At 49.3% G+C, this 21,517-nt stretch overlaps 1 pseudogene; it reads right to left on the bottom strand.

Annotated features, from left to right (window-relative positions):
* Positions 1 to 8,872: 8,872 nt before the first annotated feature.
* On the bottom strand, positions 8,873 to 9,397 carry LOC123462940 (annotated as a pseudogene).
* Between the last annotated feature and the right edge of the window lie 12,120 nt (positions 9,398 to 21,517).

Raw genomic sequence — 21,517 nt, 5'->3', positions numbered from 1 at the left:
GTGAAGGGAGAGAGGAGCTAGACCGCTCTATGGTCCTGGTTTGGGAACTGGACTGCTGTCCCCAGGCTGGCCCGCCCAGGGGTCACTTCTTGGGCCCCCGGGGTGACTGAGGTAAGGGTGGTGGTGTGGACATGAGTGTTTACAGGGCCTGTAGCCAGTTCTCTTGGGAGGGGACATAGTGACAGGCTCCGTGGCCTATCCTGGCACCAGCAGCAGGTTCTGTCCCCTTTGTGGGCCTGAGATCAAAAGGCAGGTTCCTAGCCTCATGCCTGCTGTGTGACCTGTGACATTACCTTTTTTTGCTGTTGTCTGTTTGTTTTTGTTTTTATTTTGAGACATGACCTCATGTATTCCAGGCTGGCCTAGAACAAGATGTGCAGCTGAGGCTGTCCTTGAACTCCCGATCCTCCTACCTCAACCTCCTGAGTTCTGGGATTATAGATCTGGACCACCACACTCAGCGTATGCCATGCTGGAAATGCAACCCAGAGCTCCCCGCGTGCCAGACCAGCACTCTACCCCTGAGCCGCGTGCCCAGTGCCGAGGCCCAGGTTCCTCCTCCGTGAGAACGGGTAGCAGTGACGCCGGGAGGAATGCGGTGGCTCTCCTGGCGGTTGGCATGAGAACACAGCAGTAACAGCCTGGTGCCTGGTCCCCATGCTGCACCCCCAATGGAGGGCAGCTGTCAATCAGGGTTGACAAAGTGGACCCCAGTTACTGGAGCACTTTCTGTGTGCCAGGCCTTGAGGGCTGGGCACTCACTTCAGCATCACTCCCTTCCTGTAAGTTCGGAATACCGCCAACTCCATTCTGCACTCAGCAAAGCTACTGTCTGAAGCTGGGCGTGGTGGAGCATGCCTTTAATCCCAGCACTCGGGAGGCAGAGGTAGGAGGATCGCCGTGAGTTCGAGGCCACCCTGAGACTACAGAGTGAATTCCAGGTCAGCCTGGGCTAGACTGAAACCCTACCTCGAACAAAAAAACAAAACAAAAACAAAAAAACAAAACTGCTGTCTGACCCTAGAAGCTGTACTTATCTCCATTCTATGTTCTGGAACATGAGTCAGGAGGTTTGGGGGAGCAGTTGTCTAAGGGAACCCCAGCATCTGTCCACTCCAGTGGTGACCCACTCCTTTCCTAGAGCCGGCCAGCACAGGGCTCCCCAGTGGCATGGGGTGTAGATGGTTGCATGGGCAGCGGGTGCTCCCAGGAATTGGGGGGGGCCTCCTCTCAAGTTGTGAGTCCAGCTGGGTACCGTGTCCCGTCCATAAACGGGCCCAAAATAGCATCTCCGTGGGCCTCGGCGGGGAGGACTGGGACACGCTGTTCCTTTCAGCGCTGGCCGAAGTGACCCTGTACTTGGCCTGCCCCCGTCCAGGCATCTGGGCGGGAGGGCATAGCTCACGCTGCCCTGGGCCTGGCGGGAATGAACTGGGCTCCCAGGCACTCACAGCGTGACCTCTGGGCTGGCAGGGCACGTGACCAAGGGTGGACCTGGCCCACATCTCTGCAGTCTGTCTCCCAGGGAGGTTTGGAGGTGAGCAAGTATGAGTTTGAATCTCTGTGTGAAGGTTTCCTAGCTGTGTGACTGGGGGAAAACCACTTCCCCTCTCTGAGCCTTAGTCCCCCGCCCCCCAAAGGTTATAGGTAGGTGCTATGCTGGTGTTTGTGTACAGTGACCATGTTCCCGGGTCAGCTGATACACTCCAGGCTCTCGACTCCTCCCCTCCCCACCCCTGAAATGTGAGCTTGCCAGAGAAGCCAGGGACAAGCACCTGATGTTTACAGATGAACTCCAAGGCCCAGGGGACATGAGAGGCACTCCAGGGGACTTGTCCAATAAGGGAATGCATGAATGAAAATGCCAGGGCCCCAGCCCTTCTCACTACACCTCCGAACAGAGGATCCCCAGAGCAGGCCAGGCTCTCCGGGGGTGTTTGTCAAGATGGGGCAGAATTTCACTTTGTTCAGGGGAGGACAAATGTCAGACACAGAGAGACCGGCAGGGCAGAGGGCAGCCACTGCCTGGAGCACAGAGCCGTGGGACAGTGGACGCTGGTTGGACACCCAGGTACCACTCTATATGACCCGGTATCCTCACTGGGCCCTTCTGTGTTGTCCCTTGAACTTCTGGGGGCTTCAGGATGTCTAGGGTCCTCAGAAACCCTGGAAGAACAGCTGGAATTCCCACCGTTTAGATGGGTGTGCAGAGGCTCAGAGAGGACTTGCAGGTGGTCCAAGGTCACACAAAGAGTGGCTGAGTCCCAGCCATCCCACAGAACTCTTCTTTTATTTTTAAAATAATTTTATTTTTGAGAGACACACACAGAGAGAAAGATGCTGAAAGAGTGGAGAGGAAGAGAGAGAGAGAGAGAGAGAGAGAGAGAGAGAATGGATGCACCAGGGTTTTTCAGCTGCTGTGAACAAACTCCAGGTGTGGTCGCCCCCTTGTGGCGCATGTGCAACATTGCATGCTTGCATCACTACGTCTGGCTATGTGGGACCTGGAGACTCAAACATGCGTCCTTAGGCTTCACAGGCAAGTGCCTTAACCACTAAGCCATCTCTCCAGCCCCCAACAGAACTCTTGATAGCCCCTTCCTCCAAGCACTGTCCATATGTACTCCCTTTCTCCTGGGGTCTTCCTGGACTGTCCCCACCTGGAGCATCCTGCCTCTCCTCAGGCCTCTGCCTAGATGGTCCTGCCTCAGACAGCCTCCTGCCAGCCCTCCAGCAGCTCCTGCTGCCCCCTCACTGGCTGTGACAGTCTGTGCTGTTATCTGTCAACATGAACTTGGGGACAGAAGAGCTGTCTGGCCCTGGAAACTTGGGATGCTGGAGACAAAACTAACCCCTGCCTCCAATGGACAAGGCCTGGCCTTGGGGAGACTTCAGGGCAGATGCCCTTCCTGCACCAGTTCCGGCTTCCTATACCTTCTTTTGTTGTTGCTATTTATCTATTTATTTATTTATTTTATGAGAGAGAGAGAAAGAGAGAGAATTGGCACACCAGGGCCTCCAGCCACTACAATTGAACTCCAGACACACGTGTCATCTTGTGCACATGCGTGACCTTGCACATTTGCATCAGCTTGTGCTTCTGGCTTACATAGGTCCTGGAGAGTCGAACATGAGTCCTTAGGCTTCACAGGCAAGCACCTTAACCGCTAAGCCATCTCTCCAGCCTCCTATGCCTTCTTCGATTCACTATGGCTCCCAACATTCATTGAGCCCAGACTGATTGCATTTGTGTCTGATGTTATATTATGGTCTCATTTTATAGGTGGGGAAACTGAGCCTGGAACTCACCAGGAGCAGAGACTCTTCCACTACCACTGAGCCCATTGCTATTCAGTGGTCCCTCTGGGAACTGAAATTCAGCAAGGCTCCCTAGCTGGAACATAGAGGAGGCTCCTTTGAATCCTACTGAACTCTCTGGAACTCACCTCTTCCTGGCCTGGCTTGGGCTGCTTCCTTGCTGCAGGCCCTGGGCAACTTCAGCAGTGTCATGTCTGTCTGTCCTCTTGTGTCTTCCTGGACTCCAGGCCTGGGCATGTCTCACCTCCCCTCCGGAGGTTGCACCGGAACTCCGTCTGCAGGGTTGAGATGATCTGCATGGCACCAAGGCTCCCACTGTGCCCTGGGCACTCCACAGGCAACCCTGTGGTGAAAGTGCCAGTGCAGGCAAGGAAACTGAGGCTGGAGAGGTGAAGTCTCTTGTCCAAAGTGACACACAGAGGGACAGACCCAGAGCCACCGCCAGCCCTGCGCCATCGGCCCCTCCTCTACGTACCAGTAGCTGGCGGGAGACCCCTCAGGCTTCCAGGACCAATTCTACCAGAGCCAGGGGGACTCTGGGGCTCCTTGTGGGCCCTGGGGGCCAGGTCCCTCCCATGCTCAGAGCCCCCTTTCCAAGCCTCTCTGGCTTCCGAATACCTGCAACATTTTGGGCTGTTTTGGGTTCCAGGTTGGGGACTTCCTCTTTCCTCCCACTTAGGTCCAGCATGGGGGTCCCGGGTTCCAAACACAAGGGCAGACGGGTCAAAGGCTGGGTTTGACTGGTTCTTACCAGTTCAGGCGCCTGCTTGCCAGTGGTGGAGTCAAGGAGGCAGGAAGGTCATGGACACCCTTCCCCCTCCATTTGGACCAAAGCAGGTCAGGGATAGAGCGGGAGGCCAGCACTGGGCACGGCCTCCCTCCTTTTCCTCTGATTGCTATGAAGTTCAGCCAAAACCCTCAGTGTGTGTGTGTGTGTGTGTGTGTGTGTTTGCTTGGTGTGCGTGTATTTGTGGTATGTGTGTAAGTGTGCATATGTCTTTGTGTGGTATGTGTATGTGTGTGTACATGTTTGAGTGTGTGTATGCTGGTGTGGTATATGTATGTGGGGGTGTAGTGTGTGTGTGTGTGTGAAGTGGGGGTGCTGGGAGTCATTCTTATTACGAAGGTGGCTTGCAGCAGAAATCCAACTTCAGCCACTTGGAATTCCCAGTCCCCCAGCCGAGTCCCACCCCTGCCGGCTCCAGTCACCAACGCCCCCAGCACCCGGGCGAGACGCACCAGATGCATCGGGGCTGAAGGAAGCAGCAGGAGTTCTGGGGGCAGCAGCAAACTGTGAAGCCCCCATGGGTCTCTGCTTTAGCCACGGCCACCCACAAAAAGGGCAGCCAGCATGTGAGGCCAGCGGGACTCCAGATGTTTTCTGTGCGATCTCTGGATTCTTCGTTTTGTTTTGTTTTGTTTATCAAGACAGGATCTCATGTAGCCCGGCTGGCCTTGAACTTCCTCTGCAGAGGAGAATAACCTTGAACTTCTGATCTTCCTGCTTCCACCTCCTCAGTGTTGAGGTTACAGGCAGGCACCACCATGCCTAACTTGGAGTTTTGTTTTTTTTTTAATATATAGCAGAAGATGCGTCCTGTTTTTATTTGTTTTTAATTATTTATTTATTTTGTTTTTGGGGGGTAGGGTCTCCTTATAGTCCAAGGCTGACCTGGATCTTACATTGCAGTCCCAGACTGGCCTTGAACTCATAGTAATTTTCCTACCTCTGCCTCCTAAGTGCTGGGATTAAAGGCGTGTGCCACCACACTTGGTTTATTTTAATTTATTTATTTGAGAGTGACAGAGAGAGAAAGAGGCAGAGAGAGAATGGGCGCTCCAGGGAACTCCAGCCACTGCAAACGAACTCCAGACGCGTGCGCCCCCTTGTGCATCTGGCTCACATGGGTCCTGGGGAACGGAGCCTCGAACCGGGGTCCTGAGGCTTCACAGGCAAGCGCTTAGCTGCTAAGCCATCTCTTCAGCCCTGCCACCACACTTGGACTATTTATTTATTTATTTATTTATTTATTTATTTTAATTTTTATTAACATTTTCCATGATTATAAAATATATCCCATGGTAATTCCCTCCCTCCCCACCCCCACACTTTCCCATTTGAAATTCCATTCTCCATCATATTACCTCCCCATTACAATCATTGTAAATACATATATACAACATCAACCTATTAAGTATCTTCCTCCCTTCCTTTCTCCACCCTGTATGTCTCCTTTTCAACTTACTGGCCTCTGCTACTAAGTATTTTCATTCTCACACAGAAGCCCAGTCATCTGTAGCTAGGATCCACATATGAGGGAGAACATGTGGCGCTTGGCTTTCTGGGCCTGGGTTACCTGACTTAGTATAATACTTTCCAGGTCCATCCATTTTTCTGCAAATTTCATAACTTCATTTTTCTTTTTTTTTTTTTTTTATTTATTTATTTGAGAGCGACAGACACAGAGAGAAAGACAGATAGAGGGAGAGAGAGAGAATGGGCGCGCCAGGGCTTCCAGCCTCTGCAAACGAACTCCAGACGCGTGTGCCCCCTTGTGCATCTGGCTAACGTGGGACCTGGGGAACCGAGCCTCGAACCGGGGTCCTTAGGCTTCACAGGCAAGCGCTTAACCACTAAGCCATCTCTCCAGCCCGACTTCATTTTTCTTTACCGCTGAGTAGAACTCCATTGTATAAATGTACCACATCTTCATTATCCACTCATCTGTTGAGGGACATCTAAGCTGGTTCCATTTCCCAGCTATTATAAATTGAGCAGCAATAAACATGGTTGAGCATGTACTTCTAAGGAAATGAGATGAGTTCTTTGGATATATGCCTAGGAGTGCTATAGCTGGGTCATATGGTAGATCAATCTCTAGCTGTTTTAGGAACCTCCACACTGTTTTCCACAATGGCTGGACCAGATTACATTCCCACCAGCAGTGCAGAAGGGTTCCTTTTTTTCCACATCCCCGCCAACATTTATGATCATTTGTTTTCATGATGGTGGCCAATCTGACAGGAGTGAGATGGAATCTCAATGTAGTTTTAATCTGCATTTCCCTGATGACTAGTGACGTAGAACATTTTTTTAGATGCTTATATGCCATTCGTATTTCTTCCTTTGAGAACTCTCTATTTAGCTCCATAGCCCATTTTTTGATTGGCTTGTTTGATTCCTTATTAGTTAACTTTTTGAGTTCTTTGTATATCCTAGATATTAATCCTCTATCAGATATATAGCTGGCGAAGATTTTTTCCCATTCTGTAGGTTGCCTCTTTGCTTTTTTCACTGTGTCCTTTGCAGTGCAAAATCTTTGTAATTTCATTAGGTCCCAGTGGTTAATCTGTGGTTTTATTGCCTGAGCAATTGGGGTTGTATTCAGAAAGTCTTTGCCAAGACCAATATGTTGAAGGGTTTCCCCTACTTTTTCCTCTAGCAGTTTCAAAGTTTCCGGTCTGATGTTAAGGTCTTTAATCCATTTGGACTTAATTCTTGTGCATGGCGAGAGAGAAGAATCTATTTTCATCCTTCTGCAGATATTTATCCAGTTTTCAAAACACCATTTGCTGAAAGGCTGTCTCTTCTCCAATGAGTATTTTTGGCATTTTTATCGAATATCAGGTGGCTATGTCTACTTGGGCTTACATCTGGGTCCTCTATTCTGTTCCACTGATCTACATGTCTGTTTTTGTGCCAGTACCATGCTGTTTTTGTTACTATGGCTCTGTAGTATAGGTTAAAATCAGGTATGGTGATACCACCAGCCTCTTTTTTGTTGCTCAGTATTATTTTAGATATTCGAGGTTTTTTGTGATTCCAAATGAATTTTTGGATTGTTTTTCTATTTCCATGAAGAAAGCCTTTGGAATTTTGATAGGGATTGCATTAAATGTGTAGATTGCTTTGGGTAAGATTACCATTTTCACGATATTGATTCTTCCAATCCAGGAACAAGGGATGTTTCTCCACTTTCTAGTGTCTTCTGCAATTTCTCGCTTGAGTGTTTTAAAGTTCTCATTGTATAGATTCTTTACTTCTTTGGTTAGGTTTATTCCAAGGTATTTTATTTTTTTTGATGCAATTGTGAATGGGAGTGATTCTCTGATTTCATCCTCTGTGTGTTTGTTGTTAGCATATATGAAGGCTACTGATTTCTGTGTATTTATTTTGTATCCTGCTACATTGCTGTAGGTTTTGATCAGCTCTAACAGCTTGCTAGTAGAGTCTTTAGGGTCCTTTATGTATAGAATCATGTCATCTGCAAATAATAATAACTTGATTTCTTCCTTTCCAATTTGTATCCCTTTTATGTGTGTCTCTTGCCTTATTGCTATGGCTAAGACTTCCAAAACTATATTAAATAGAAGTGGGGACAGTGGACACCCTTGTCTTGTTCCTGATTTTAGTGGAAAAGCTTCCAGTTTTTCCCCATTTAGTAATATGTTGGCTGTAGGCTTGTCATAAATAGCCTTTATTATATTGAGATATGTTCCTTCTATTCCCAGTCTCTGTAGGACTTTTATCATGAAGGGATGTTGGATTTTGTCAAATGCTTTCTCTGCATCTAATGAGATGATCATGTGATTTTTGTCCTTCAACCCGTTTATGTAATGTATTACATTTATAGATTTGCGTATGTTGAACCATCCCTGCATCTCTGGGATAAAGCCTACTTGGTCAGGGTGAATGATCTTTTTGATATACTCTTGTATTCTGTTTGCCAATATTTTGTTGAGAACTTTTGCATCTATGTTCATGAGGGAGATTGGTCTGTAATTTTCTTTTTTTGTTCTATCTTTGCCTGGTTTTGGTATCAGGGTGATGCTGGCCTCATAGAAGGAGTTTGGTAGAATTCCTTCTTTTTCTATTTCCTGGAAAAGCTTAAGAAGCAATGGTGTTAGCTCTTCCTTAAAAGTCTGGTAAAATTCCGCATTGAATCCATCCGGGCCTGGGCTTTTTTTAGTTGGGAGATTATTGATAACTGTTCGGATCTCCATGTTTGTTATAGGTCTATTTAAGTGATTAATCTCATTTTGATTTAATTTAGGTAGGTCATATAGATCAAGGAAATCATCCATTTCTTTCAGATTTTCATACTTTGTGGAGTATATGCTTTTATAGTATGTCCCTATGATTTTTTGAATTTCTCTGGAATCTGTTGTGATGTTGCCTTGTTCATCTCTGATTTTATTAATTTGTGTCTCTTCTCTCTTTCTTTCTTTTTTTTTTTTTTTTCAAAAGGAACTTACTCTTTAAGTGATGAAGACATGCACCTGGGGGTGGGTGGGAGTCTCATTTGTGTTTTGAAATCCCAAATTAATGAGCATGATAAACTGTGATTGCTGGCACTGGCTTTACCACAAGTGGCACTGTCTGACCCTCTATTCTGAGTCCTTGGTGGGTCCCTCCAACCATCCCCTAGTCCCCACCCTTTCCCTTTCTACTGACTTGGGACAGCCCTTGTCGACATGCCGATCACAGTGGGAAGGAGGGAGGTCACAGTGCATGGGGTTCAAGGTCACAGTGGTCAGAACAAGGGGGGTCACAGTGCAAGGAAATCAGGTCGTTCCTCCTGCTCAAGTCCAGATGTCTGCCTCGGCAGTGCGACCCATGGCAGACAATCCAGGAGGCGGTGGCGGTGGCAGCATCCTTTCTTGCCTCCATTTATCTGCGCTGTTTGAAGCCTTGTGAGCCATCAGGACCCAAAGGCTGTCTGATCACATTGCTGGGCGGCCTACTGTCTTCAGGCTGAGAGATCCTGGTTGGCCTGTCGAGGATGGGTTTCTCCTGTTCCTCCTCAGGGCTGGCACTGCCCAGGATCCGCCTCCGGGCCTCGGCGTACTCAGCCTCTGGCTGTGCTAGGGACTTGACGGGAAGAGCTGGCCTGCTGGTGGAGTTGGGGCTGCTGAGCACACCGCTGCTGGTGGGCCGCTTGAGGATGCGGATCTGGGGAGCGGGCCCGTGGGAAGGCTATCGCCTTCAATCACAATGGGCACTTTGGGAGGGGATTTGGACTGCCTGCCCGCTGTCTGCCGCCTCCTCCCAGCTCTCAGCGACCTCCTCATCTTCCATCTTACTCGCCGCTTTCCCTCCTCCCCCAACCCCTCCCCGCGCCTGCGCCCTGATGCGCGCCGCCTCTTCTCTCGTTCTTTTGGTCAGATTTGCTAAGGGTTTATCAATCTTGTTTATCCTTTCAAAGAACCAACTCTTTGTTTCATTAATTCTTTGGATTGTTCTTTTTGTTTCTATTTCATTAATTTCTGCCCTAATCTTTATTATTTCTTCCCGTCTACTGATTTTTGGTTTGCCTTGTTCTTCTTTTTCCAAGGCTTTAAGGTGAAGCATTAGGTCGTTTACTTGCGACCTTTCTAATTTCTTAATATAGGCACTTAAGGCTATAAATTTACCTCTTAGAACTGCCTTCATTGTGTCCCAGAGATTTTGGTATGTTGTGTTCTCATTATCATTTGACTCTATAAGTTTTTTGATTTCCTTTTTGATTTCTTCATTGACCCACTCATCATTTAGTAGTGTATTGTTTAGTTTCCATGATTTTGTGTATGCTCTATAGCCTTTCTTGCTACTGATTTGTAGTTTAATTCCATTGTGGTCAGATAGAATGCAAGGAATTATTTCAATTTTCCTGAATTTGTTAAGATTTGCTTTGTGTCCTAATATATGGTCTATTTTAGAGAATGTTCCATGTGCTGCTGAAAAGAATGTATATTCTGCAGCCTTTGGATGAAATGTCCTGTATATATCTGTTAGGTCCATTCCTTCTATGACCTCATTTAGTCCAGATGCCTCTCTGTTTATTCTTTCCCTGGATGACCTGTCGATGAGAGTGGGGTGTTAAAGTCACCCACCACCACTGTGTTTGGTGTTATCTGTGACCTTAGTTCTAATAGTGTTTGTTTGACGAATTTGGGAGCCCCCATGTTAGGTGCATATATGTTTAGGATTGTAATGTCCTCCTGTTGGAGTGTGCCCTTAATCAATATAAAGTGACCTTCCTTATCTTTCTTGACTAACGTCGGACTAAAGTCTACCCTGTCTGATATTAGGATAGCAACCCCTGCTTGTTTTCTAGGCCCATTTGCTTGAAACACCGTCTTCCAACCTTTCACCCTAAGATAATGTCTATCCTTTGTAGAAAGGTGAGCTTCTTGGAGACAACAAATTGTAGGATCCTGCTTTTTAACCCAGTCTGCAAATCTATGTCTTTTCGTTGGGGCATTGAGACCGTTGATATTAAGAGATATTATTGAAAGGTGTGTATTTATGTTTGCCATTTTTTTGTGTGTGTGTGTTTCTGGTTCTACCTGTGCTCTCTTCTTTTAACTGGTATTTGAGTATAGCTTGTTTTTTCTAGGTTCCTTATATGTGTGCTTTTCCTTTTGTTCAGCATGGAGGATTCTATCAAGTATTTTCTGTAGAGCTGGTTTTGTCTTCAAATACTCCTTTAACCTGCTTTTGTCATGGAATTCTTTATTTCTCCATCTATTTGAATGGATAACTTTGCAGGATAAAGTAACCTTGGTTGACAGTTGTTATCTTTCAGAACTTGGAATATATCACTCCAAGCCCTTCTGGCTTTAAAAGTTTGTGTTGAATAATCTGCTGTAATCCTGATGGGCTTGCTTTTGTAGGTAACTTGATTTTTCTCTCTAACTGCTTTCAATATTTTTTCTTTGGTGTGTGTGTTTGGAAGTTTGATTATAATATGGCGAGGAGAGGTTCTTTCTGGGTTCTGTCTGGCTGGGGTTCTAAAGGCTTCCTGTATCTGTATTGGCACCTCTTTCCCAATTTGGGGGAAATTTTCCTCTATGATTTTGTTGAAGATGCCTACTATGCCTCTGGAGTGGAGTTCTTCTTCTTCTACTATGCCCTGAATTCTTATATTGGATCTTTTCATAGTGTCCCGAATATCTTGAAATTCCCACTCATATTTTTCTATAAGTTTGTCTTTCTCTTTGTTGGACTGCATTAGGTCTGCCACCTGGTCTTCTAGCTTAGATATTCTGTCCTCTCCCTCATCCATCCTACTGGTGAGATTTTCTACAGAGTTTTTTATTTCATTAACTGTGTTCTTCATTGCTAGTAATTCTGACTGGTTTTTCTTTATTATTTCTATTTCCCTATTTATGTCTTGTATTGCCTTCTTTATTTCATTAAATTGGTGTCCTGCCTCTTTGATTCCTTTGATTTCCTCTTTGATTTCCTCTTTGATTTCTTCTTTGATTGTTTTCATGTGTTCTTTGACCTCTTTGAACATATTTATAATTATTCTTTTGAACTCTTTCTCAGGCATTTCCTCTAACTCTTTCTCACTGGAGGACATTTCTGATGCATTAATACTTTTAGGTGGATTTATATCGTCTTGCTTTTTAGTGTTTCTTGTGTTATAATGTATATATTTTTGCATCTTGGATTAAGTTAATGCTTGGATTTTCTAGCTAGCTGTGTATTCTTAGCTGTATCAATTGCTTTGATGTAATATATTTTCAGGGTAGGACCTTAAGGTATTAGGTGTGGCTCTTAAGACTCTCAGAGTATCTACAAAGATGTTCTTAGGGGTTGAGTTTCCCTGCTATAGGAGTATTCAAGCAGGCTGAGTGGAATAAAATACAGGCAGATTCTAAAATTTAACTAAACACTGTACACATTCAATCAAAAACAGCCCCGAGTATGTATGCAAGAGTAGTTATTATAATGACCAGATCCTCTATCAACAAAGAGGTTTAGATTTCTGGTCTGTTGAGGGATCCAAGTCAGCTTGTGACCAAGTGAGACCCTTCCCTGGTGCAATCCCAGTTACCTTGGGTGATTTTGGTCTCAGTCAAGTTGCTGCCTGGGTCGTCGGGCTGCTGTTCTGATTTCTGGAGCTGGGCACTTGCTTTTCCTACGGGGCAAACCAAGCCGCTGCTGCTGCCTCTGCTGCTGCCGTAGCTGCCACCACCAGAGCCACCACCACTGCTGAAGCTGCCGCTGCCGTGTCCACCGCCGCTGCTCCCCCCGAAGCCACTGCTGCGGGATCTGCCGCCGCTGCCGCTCCTGGGTCTGCTGCTGCTGGGGCCGCTGGTACCGGTGCTGGAGCCGCTGAAGTTGCTGCCGAACTCTGCTCCTGCTTAGGTCCCGCTGTCAGCCCAAGTTGGCGCGGCCGGGTCCCGGGCCACTGCTGTGTTCGCTGGAGCTGGGTTCAGGCGGTGGGGGAGGGGAGGGAGCCGCGGCTGCTCTGGTTGTCTCGCTGCTCCACGTGTGCTTCTACCTCGTGGTCTTCTCCTCCGCTGCTCGCTGCCGCTCTCCCCTCACGTTTCCCGAGTTGCGGAGAGCGCGGTGTGAGGGGAAAATCCCGCACCTGGCTTGTCCTGCGGCTTGAGCTGGTCTGGAGGTTTTCTGCTACGCCACGGCCATGGCGGTTGGCCGAGCTGCCGGAGCCGCTTTTCCTGCCTGTGCGGGCTCTGGATGCTCTATAACTCTTCTACTTCTCCACTGCCGCTTCAAATTCCTATACACCTCAGTTTTTAGTAAAAGTGTGTATTTTGCTGAGTTTTTTGGGTCTTTTTCCCCCCTAGGCTGCTTTGGCGTGGTACCTACGTCGCCATCTTAACCGGAAGTCCTATTTATTTATTTACGAGAGAAAGAAGAATGGGCATGCTAGGGCCTCTGGCCACTGCAAGTGAACTCCTGACACATGAGCCACATTATGCATCTGACTTAACATGAGTACTGAGGAATCGAACCTGGGTTCTTAGGCTTCGCAGGCAAGCACCTTAACCACTGAAGCCATCTCTCCAGCCCTTGTCTGTTTTCTTTACTCATGCAGCTATACCAGCATGCTGGATTAAGGATTCCATTTTCCCGGGAAGATTAAATACTACCTCCATCCTAATCCTTCCCCACTCTCCTGTTCCATGCTTTCCTTTGTGAACTCAAAGATTATGTCAGCCAATTAAAACAACCTCCGTGGGTCATGACTTGGTATTGACCAAGTTTATGTATACTCACAGAGTTGTCGCTTGAGGAGGAATGACTTCTTGTGCACTTATTTTTGTTTTATTATGTGCACAGTGGTATGAATTTTTTTTTTTCATTTCCTTACTAAATCTCTAGGTTAAAGCAATTGGGCCATGTAGGGTCAACACCACCTCCACCGGAGGCTGTGTTTGGCCCGGGGTCCCCTGGCACTCCCGAGCTTGGACCACCTCCCTTGTGGGGGAGACTGTACTCAAAGATAATCTTGTCCCAAGCAGGGAGAGCTCCAGAGCCAGAGGCTGGGAGTGGGGAGGTGACTGGACAGAGAGACCTGGGATGTGACCCTCGCTTCCTTCACCCCCACCAGACAAGGGGCCAGGCCCTTCTGCTGGACAGCCCACTTACTCTGGACTATAGCTCTTAGCAATCACCATCAACGCAACCAACTGTATTTCTGAAAAGCCAAGCACATAGCAGAAAGGAGAAAACAGGGCTGGGGAAAAACAGGCTGGGGAAAGTGCTGACTGGGCAAGTGTGAGGGCCTGAGTTTGGAACCCCAGAACGCATGTCAAACCAGACACATGCCATATGTCTGTATTACCAGAACACCTACGGCAAGATGGGAGGCTGAGACAAGAGAATCACCAGAAGCTCACAGGCCACATAGAAAGGACATCCTACCTCCAATGAGCTTGAAGGCCAGGACTGACATCCAAGCTCGTCCTCTGACCTCCGTCCACAAGCTGCGACCCGTGCATGTGTGCAATCACACATGACCACATACATGTGCAAAAGTAATGCTTGTTTTTATTTATTATTTATTTTATTTTTATGTATTTGAGAGGAGAGAGAGAAAGAGGGAGAGAGAGAATGGGTGCACCAGGGCTTCCAGCCACTACAAATGAATCCCAGGTGCCTGAGCCACTTTGTGCATCTGGCTTATGTGGGTCCTGGGGAATTGGGCAAGTGCTTTCACCGCTAAGCCATCTCTCTAGCCCCAACATTTGTTTTCAAAAAGGAGAATAGTGTTGGAGAGATGGCTTAGTGGTGAAGGCGCTTGCCTGCAAAGTACAAGGACCCAGGTTCATTTCTCCAGGTCTGACATAAGCCAGATGCACATGCTGGTGCATGCGTCTGGAGTTCATTTGCAGTGGCTGGAGGCCCTGGTGCACTTATTCTCAATCTCCCTCTCTCTCTCTGCCCTCTGTCTGACTAATAAATAAATAAATAAAAATAAATCTTATGGGCTGGAGAGATGGCTTAGTGGTGAAACGCTTGCCTGTGAAGCCTAAGGACCCCACTTCGAGGCTCGATTCCCCAGGACCCACGTTAGCCAGATGCACAAGAGGGCGCACGCGTCTGGAGTTCTTTTGCAGTGGCTGGAGGCCCTGGCACACCCATTATCTCTCTCTATCTGCCTCTTTCTCTCCCTGTCTGTTGCTCTCAAATAAATAAATAAAAGTAAACAACAACAAAAATTTTAAAAAAATAAATCTTAAAAACTATATAAAAAAAAGAAGAAGAAAATCACTTGATTGGTGACTGGATACCCACTACTGCCAGTGACTATGCGGACATGTGCGCTGGACACGGCTTCTGTGCCAGAGGTCTGAAGTATTAGGGACCACAAGGAAGCCCAGAAGTCGATGGAAAGAGAAGGTGTGTCAGACGACACCAGAGTGTGTGCCACAAGGAGAAGGAAGGTGAGGGCTAACATGGCCGGGAGGACCCGGCTCATGGAAATGCCCAGAAGCCCTCCCCGGGGAAGTCTGCGTGGGGCTTCCTGGCCACCATTGCCCTTCTGCCACACTGGCTGTTTTTAAGACTGTCCCCCCCCTTATCTGATGTTCCAGGTTTTGGGAACCCAAACCACAGACATAAATAAGCTATTGTTCTTTGGGGGATCGGACAGTGAGATAAGTGACTGGGGACTGCACAGCGGGTATGCTGGGGTGGGGGGGGAACCAGGCTTGTTTCTGCAGAAGTGCGACCCTCAGAGTTTGTTCTTGGGTCTAAAGTCATCAGTGTTCTTGGTGAATCCTATGCCACAGTGACCCTAATACACAGTGGGTGCTGAGTGCGGAAGAGTGTGCACACCCCGCAAAGTGCCTCCCCTCACGGTGGCTACTGGGCATGGGTATGGGCTAGGACCAACCACTAGCCATGCCAGCACTGAGAACAGTACCCACTATACCCGGGGAGGTGGCGGATGGGAACCACAGGCAGGGCACGCCAGGCACCTTCTGTCTTTTGGTTAACCTGAAAATCCTGTTTGGTCTTCCTGTGTTTTGTAAGGATGTCACTCAACCCCCGAATCCTCTCTATGAGCTAAGTGTCATGAGGCCTGCAAAACCCAACTTCCTGCTTCCGCCCTGGCCTTCGCACTGACTGTCATCCGCACACAGTCAAAGGGATCCTGCGGAAACCTGTCGGGACATGTCCCTCTGTGGCTCAAAGCTGTCTCTGTTGCTCACCTCACTGGGAGTGCAGGGTGCAGGCCAAGCCTTCCTGTGGCCTCCTCCATCTCTCAACCTCCCCCCACCCCCACAAGGCTTCACCAAGTTCTGTCTGCCTCAGGGCCTTTGCACCTGCTGCTGTCTTACTTCACGGCAATACCTTCTACCCAACGGGACCGACTAATCCAAATCACTAGCCTTGCCCCGCTTCATTTCTCCTCAGAGTGGTCTGTCAATGGTTGACTCAAGGCAGATGTATTGCTTGTTGTCACCGAGCTGCGTGCCTGGGACTTGTGTCTCTCTGTGCTGGGTGGGCAAGTGCGCTTGTGTCTCACTGTGTGTGTGGATAGGGCTGTCTGCTCCCCAGCGAGGGTCTCCACTCCACAGTGAGGGTGTCCCCTCCAGAGCAATGGACATCACGCAGGACCATAAATAGGGGCCTTACACCATCGATGGTCTTGGAGATGGCTCTGCCGAGACCGCAGTGGGATGTGGGAGTCTCGTTGTGGGCGCTTCCACTGCGGGTGTTTTGGGGGAGTAAATAAACTTATCCGGGTAGGGATGGGCTGAGACTGAGGGTGCTAGGCTAGGGTCAGAGTAGTTGAAAGATTTGGGGGTTGTGTGGGGCATCTGGGTAGGTACATCAATGGGCAGCTGGACTTAGAGGATGGGGCAAGGCAGGACTTGTTAAGTGTCAGATGAACAGCTGAGAATGGTTGAGGTGTCCTGAGAGACCACAGGTAGGGAATGATGAGCAGAGCAGACTCCTTAGTCTTTTTTTTTCTTCCCTTTATTTATTTATTTATGTTTTGGTTTTTCAAGGTCTTTCTCTAGCCCAGGCTACCCTAGAATTCACTGTGTAGTCTCAGGGTGGCCTCGAACCCACAGCGATCCTCCTACTTCTGCATCCCGGGTGTTGGGACCAAAGGGGTGCGCCTCCACGCCCAACTTAGCCTTAGTCTTTTGCAGGGTCAAAAAGAAAAGCGCACGTGTGGCAGACAGAAGCCAGGGCCAGAAGGGGCTGTGGGGACCAAGCACGACCACACCTAGACTCTGAGGTCTCTTCACTGAAGGGGAGGCGGGTGCCACACAGTCACACCAGTCGCTTTTTCTACCAGACGAGGGAACTGACAAATTGTCAGGGTGAGACTGGCTTCAGGAGAGGCCCCGCCACAGATAGACGTGCCCGTGGCCATGAGTCCCAGCAAAGGACAAGGGGCACAGGGGGCGGAACAGGGTCCACCAGCTGGATAGGAGGTAGACAGGCCAAGCCTATGGGTTGGCAGGCCCTCACCAGGCCGCCAACCTATAGGCAACTTCCTATGCGGGGAGCACAGGGCTCAAGCTGGCCTCGCAGGTAGCACCCACCGGTGACAGACACTCAGGGGAGGACGGAGGCAGGGTGGTGGTTATCAGAGGTGGAGTCAGGAGTCGGAGGGGCGTGGGCCGCCCCAGGATGGCCCAACCACAGCCCTGCTCCACGCTGCGCCCCTGAGGGAGGGAAGGAGGGTGGATGCTCTTCTGTTTTAGGGGCCTCAGCTTCCAGGTTCAAGGAAGACACAGAGTCTTAGGACAGAGGCCCAAGTGGGAGGACGGTGGGGCAGAAAAGGAAGAAGGCGCGGGTCTGTGGTGTTTTAGTTTATTTTTAAATTATTTTTATTTATTTATTTGAGAGCGATAGAGAGAGACAGACAGAGAGAGAGAGATTGAGAGAGAGAATGGGCACATTAGGGCCTCCAGCCACTGCAAACAAACCCCAGATGCATGCGTCCCCTCGTGCATCTGGCTTACGTAGGTTCTGGGGAACCGAGCCTCAAACCTGGATCCTTAGGCTTCACAGGCAAGCGCTTAACCGCTAAGCCATCTCTCCAGCCCAATCGTGCCGTTTTGCTTTCTTTTCAAAAAATATTTTTTTATTAACAACTTCCACGATTTTAACAAATATCCCATGGTGATACCCTTCCCCACTTTCCCCTTTGAAACTCCACTCTCCATCATCTCCCCTCCCCTTCTCAATCAGTCTCTCTTTTATTTTGTGTTTTAGTTTTTTATTCGGTATTTTGTTTTATCTCTTTGTTTCTCCTCTTTCTTTCTCCCTCTTATTTTTTTAAAAAATATTCTATTTTTATTTATTTCTTTGAGTGGGAAGACGTGCCTGAGAGAAGGCGAGACAGTGAGAATGGGCACCCCAGGGCCTCTAGCAGCTGCAAAGGCGCTCTAGATGCACGCGCCACCTGGTGCATCTGGCTTACATGGGTCCTGGAGAATTGAACCTGGGTCCTTTGGTTTTATAGACAACTGCCTTAACCACTAAGCAATCTCTCCAGCCCCATCTCGTTTTATTTTTTTTTTATTTTTATATTTTTTTGGCACGGTCTCACTCTAGCGTAGGCTGACCTGGAACTCACTCCGTAGCCCAGGCTAGCCTTAAACTCATGGCAGTCCTCCTACCTCAGCTTCCCTAGTGCTGCAGTTAAAGGCATGTGCCACCATGCCTAGTTTCTTTTGGCATTTTGAAAGAGGATCTTATGCAGCCTGAGAGGGCATGTAGCTGAGGATGACCTTGAACTCCTGATCCTCTGCCTCCACCTCCCCAGTGCTGGGATTACAGGGATATGCCACCACATCAGTTTATGCGGAGCTGAGGAGTGAGCCCAGAATCTCACGCATTACTAGGCAAGTGCTCTATCCATTGGGCAACATCTCCCACCCTTCCGGACTGTCTCTGAGAGGCTGTACCGACTACGGGGCCATCTGTGCAAACCGGGCCTGCCCAGCACGCTCTCTTCCTCCTTACGTGATTTGGAGTGGCAGCGTGCTTGCTAGAGGCTCTCACATACCTGGCCGTGTTCACATTTGGGATTGGCCTCCAGATCAGCTGTGACCAATGGAAGGGAAGCCACATCACCGCATGGAGAACTTCTTGACAAGAGACACCTCACCCTTCCTACCTTCCCTGTGGATGTGAACTGCAAACAGAAAATCCACCCTGCAATGGTGACCCACCCTGAGGACAGACACCACATGGTGGGATGGCCAAGCCAAAGATGGAGCCCCCAGGGAAACTTGATCACCTGTCAGCCCTGAGTGATGACACCTGGGTTTCTAGGAGTCAGGGGCAGGACCACCCATGCCAGTGGGCAGGTTCTGTGGCCTTAGCAGTTGACTCTGTGCCTGGTAGTATAGACCAGTTCTGGGCAAAGACACCCTTATTTCATAAGGAAGCCGTCTTGAGGCGTGTCTGCCCCCTCCGAGCAGCGGAGCCCTGTGGGAAGCCGACTTCTCATGGGCCGAGTCGGGGTTAGGCCTGAGCTCGGGGCAGCGTCTGTTCTTCTGTCCCAGCGTGTCCTCCGCCAGGTCTCGGCTGCAGGGTCCAGTCGTGTCTCCTTTCCTACCTGTGGGGCCTTGACTCATGTTCTGCTGCGTTCCTCCTTCTGGAAGGCTGTTGGGGGTTTGGTAGATGGGACCCAAGGCGCACAAAGGCTAGACTCAAACGCAGGGCTGCCTGGCTCTGGGACCAGTTTTTGTCCCTCTGCTTTGGGCCTCTGTCTTCCCCCCGGAGAGAAAGATGGGATAATTTCAGACCACGGCTTTTCAAACATGCCATCTCAAAGCAGGCAAAGCTCAATCCAGCTACGAATCAGCTAGATGTTTCAGCCACAGCACAAGGTAAAAGAAGGAGGGAGGGCGGTGGCCTCCTTGCCAGCCCCACAGCCCACTTCCTCCACTAGCAGCCTGGGGACGTGGGGACATTGAGGACTCACTGGACAGATTGCCTCAAGTCCCTTTGAAAGTTCCTGAGCCCCAGATGGGAGGGGATGGCCTTCTAGACATTGCTGAGACATATTGCCAAGACTGGGGACCAGGGCTGCTACGTCCACGGCGACCTCGCCTCCTTGTTCTCCCTCGGTCCTGATCTCCCCGAGAGTCAGTCCGCGGCACAGGGCTCCCCCAAAAGGAAAGTCTGAGGATTCTGCAGTGCAAGGCCCAAGGGAAGGTACCACGTCTGCCCAGCTGCGGCCTACAGACATGACAATAACTGCCTCTAGTTTCTTTACCTTTTAGAAACATGCACAGACATGTACACACACACGCACACTGCAACATTTATACATGCATGCACACACATTACACGCTGCAGCATTTGTACACATGAGCACACACATTACATACTGCAGCATTTATATATACATGTGCACACACATTACACTCTTCAGCATTTATACACATGAGCACACACATTACACACTGCAGCATTTATACACACATGTGCACACACATTACACTCTGCAGCATTTATACACATGAGCACACACATTACACACTGCAGCATTTGTACACACGTGCACACACATTACACGCTGCAGCATGTACAGTCTCTGCTCTGCATCTCAGCTCCCTCAGTCAACCTCACATCTTGCCTGTTATCCCAAAGCAACCCAAGGATCTGCCCTGTCCTCTCTGATGACCGCCCAGGATTGAAAGGTCACTTGGCTTAGACTGCAGGAAGGCCTTGTTCTAGGTGCTTGTTCCCTTCATCCCTCCTTTTCTCCATTCTCCCTTCTTCCTTCCCTTCCTTTCCTCCCCCTCCTCTCTCTCTCTCTCTCTCTCTCTCATTTTTGCAACTTTGCATTTTCAAGTCTTCTTGCAAATTGTTCTGTTTGTGCGCTGGTTGAAGGGAGTTTGCAGGCCAGCGTTCCCACTCCAGCCAATTGAGATAAACAGCCTCACGCACTGCACAGTTCATAAGGAAAAACTTCCACCTCCGCCGAGGCCTGCTTGGCTAGGAGGACGCATTTCTGGACCGCCTGTGCCAAGGCCCAGCCCCTGGCAACAGCCATGTGCCCTGGGGCACAGGCCCTGCTTCTCAGTCTGACTAGAGGTCAGAGCTATCATTCCCCCTCCTCAACAGAAGAGCAAAGAGTCGAGGGCACCAAAGCCCCGGTGGGCCCCCACTTCTCACCCAGGCAGCGGGGAGCTGGTCCTGGGCCTTGCGGGCCTCCCAAGGCATTCCACCCACAGGTCCCACCGGCTCTTCCTTCACACAAAGCCCCTGACCGACACCAGATCCTCACGTGGCCTGTGAGACCCTCTGTGATCTGCTTTCACTCTGCCCATCCCCCATGCCCCCAGATCTCTCTGCTGGGCCACTCACTTCCCGGCTCAGAACCTTTGCACGTGCTCTGCTTGGATTTCTTCCCTTTGCAGCAGAAGCCCAGGACTTGGCTGAGTCACGTGAGGTGTCCAGCGTAGAGAGTTCCAGGAGGTCCTTACCCCAAGAGCCAGACCCCGGTTCCATCCCTCCATCCGCTCCTCTCACACTTGAGTCTCAGGCCCAGCCCTTCCCAAGGAGGCTGCACCCCCTTCAGTGATGGCATCTCGCTTTCCTTATTAGCCTCATTCTACAATTACAATCTGTGGTCATCCTTACGTTGTCCCCGACACACAAAAAAATTAGATGCCCCATGAGGGTGTGAGCCACATCTACCTTCTCTTCAGATATATCCCCCGGCTCCCAGCACGGGTCAGCAATCAGGAGACAGTGTCTGCAGAGCGAATGAATGAGTGGGCAGCCAGTGGCAGAGGCAAGATTCGAACCTGGGTTTCCCTTTCTCTCAAGTCACCCATGACCAAGAAAGGAGGGAGCTGGGCCTGCCTGCTCAGGGCCCTTGCTTGGACTGTGGCTCGTGGCACGACCTGTCCCAGTGAGAACTGCGTGTCCTGGGGACAGGCTTCCTGAGGAAGCTTGTAGGCAGGGAGG

The sequence above is a fragment of the Jaculus jaculus genome, chromosome 8, assembly GCF_020740685.1.
Source record: "Jaculus jaculus isolate mJacJac1 chromosome 8, mJacJac1.mat.Y.cur, whole genome shotgun sequence".
Lineage (NCBI taxonomy): Eukaryota > Metazoa > Chordata > Mammalia > Rodentia > Dipodidae > Jaculus > Jaculus jaculus.
This window is presented reverse-complemented; position numbering and strand designations above follow the sequence as displayed.